Source organism: Struthio camelus, chromosome 11 (genome assembly GCF_040807025.1).
Source record: "Struthio camelus isolate bStrCam1 chromosome 11, bStrCam1.hap1, whole genome shotgun sequence".
NCBI classification, from domain to species: domain Eukaryota; kingdom Metazoa; phylum Chordata; class Aves; order Struthioniformes; family Struthionidae; genus Struthio; species Struthio camelus.
This window is the reverse complement of record NC_090952.1, coordinates 29,159,359-29,161,535: the sequence shown is the minus strand read 5'-3', so window position 1 is coordinate 29,161,535 and position 2,177 is coordinate 29,159,359.

The window sequence follows — 2,177 nt, the reverse complement described above, 5'->3', positions numbered from 1 at the left end:
GTTCAGCTGTTTCCAAGTTATTGCTGTGAGCCAAGCCAAAGACTCAATTGTATGTGAGGTGAGTTTACACTTGGAGTAGAAAAAGACATGGAGTTCTTCCTCCTCCCATGGTACAACTGCAGTTTTCTACAGGCAAATTTCTCAACTGTGGAGAGAGAGAAAGCTAGAGATTCAATGGAATTTAACAGCAAAGAGCAAATTTACCCTTAGTCAGTGAAGCATGTGGTTGTGCAGGACTGAGATGAGGGAATTCTTGCAGTAAAGAAGGAATGTAAAGGGGGTCCCTTGCCTTTTAGGCAGAGTAGAATGAAAAGCGTTAGAGATGGAGGTGCCTGTCTTAGACAAATGCTCAGGGAGCATTGCGATCTGCTGAACCTTCTGCTGCTAATCATAGTCCCCACGGAAGAGAGGAGCTGAGTGCTGGAGGGAGTGTGCCTGGAGCCAGGAGACTCCTGTTCTCCTCAGCCCTAGGAGGGGGAAGGTGTAGTGGTGCCTCCTTCCAGCTCCTAGGGTTCCTCTGGGTCAGGATTGAGCACTCTCCTGCCACCTTCAGTCTCTGTTACAGGTGCCTGCCAAGAGCCAGTGTCTTGGGGGTGCCTTGTGTAGCCTGTGACTAAACTTGGAGCTCTGAAGCTCTTCCCTCAGACTGAGGTGACGATCCTCCGTATGCAGCTATGTCCGTACACATCACGTTCACGTTGCCCTGTACGTTAGGCACCAAGCGTTTCCTGACCTTCTTGTCTCTCCCACTGAATCCCATTATCTAAATGGACGCAGGTTAGTGCTTTTATATTTCAGTCTCTGGTTTTAAATTGGAAAGGGCAGAAAATAAATCCTTTCTGGGTGGCTTTCAAAGGCAATTAAAGCAGAGCCAGCTAAATGGCTCTAATGACAGGGGAGTGCTGTAGGCTATTTAGATATATCAGCTCTGTTTTATTCAGAACAATAGTTATAACATACTCAATCATGTTCAATTCATATTGGGGTCCTACATATTCCCAGCTCCCCTTTCCTTTGACAGGGGGGAGAAAGCTCGTTAATTTCCTTTCATTAGACTTCATTAAGCCTGGTGAGGAGCTGGAGGGCTGCTGAACGCTCTGAGCATGGGTGCTCTTTGCTCATTGTCAGCCCTGGTTCAGCTGCTGTTGCAAACCAGAGATCAAGCTCTACAACTCTGGGTGAACATTAGAAGCCACTATGTCGTCACAACTAAGAACTGGACAGGAAACCTCCCCTTTCCCCTGCCCCCGCTGCCTTGGTTTGTGGGGAAAAAAACAGACCAAAAAAACGTTCTCAAGTGACATTAAGATAAGGGAGTCATTTTAAATGTATTCTTCAAGAGAGAAGAAAGAGGGGAAACCCCCCTTCTTCAGTTCCTCAGTCGGCATCTAGGGTGCTGAGCTGGAATACTGCAAACCTGGTTTTCAGTACTGATTCAATAACAGGAAGACGTAGGGACTAGAACTGGATCTCTTAAATTTGTACAAATCCTTTAAATAGGAGGCTCTCAGAGTTCCTCCAGTATAACATCGTTGTTTGGGCTAAGAGGAACACGAACCAGAGAGGCTTGCTCTCCAGCTTTGGTAGTTAGGGTACTCTTGAATCCACAATCTAGAGGAGGCCTCAGCTGAATGGCTGTGTTGGAGAGGACTGTGTCCTCTGCTGAGGAATTCCACCCCATACTGAGAAAACTCTGTGGAAATACTTCGAACAAAACTGATCATTCTGCTGAAACTTTGTTGCAACAGACTATAACAAAGGACAGTTTATGAAGAACTTCACAGCTGAAGTTGGCTATACCAGCCAGTGGGAGTACGTGGAGGAAGAAGGATATTTCACAGTTCTGATAAGTGTGAGCTGGAGCCTGTGAGCAAATGTTTGTTTTGGCAGCAAGCCTGCTATCTGAGGGCTATCCTACAGGGCCTTGCCAGTGTTTATCCCTGATGTACATATGGCCACCAAGTAGTCACCTTCTTAAGAAGGGAGCTAGAGGGGCATGATCAGAGCCTGTGCACTGCTGCTCCGCAAGTAGACGTTGGGATGGTATTCCACTTTCTCTCTGCTCCTGCACAGGTTAGGCTAAATCTAGCACCTAATGGTTTCTCTGCTCTTTTAAAAATGCTGTACACTATGTGTTTGTGTCTTTCTAGCCTTCCTTAATCATGTGGACCATGTGT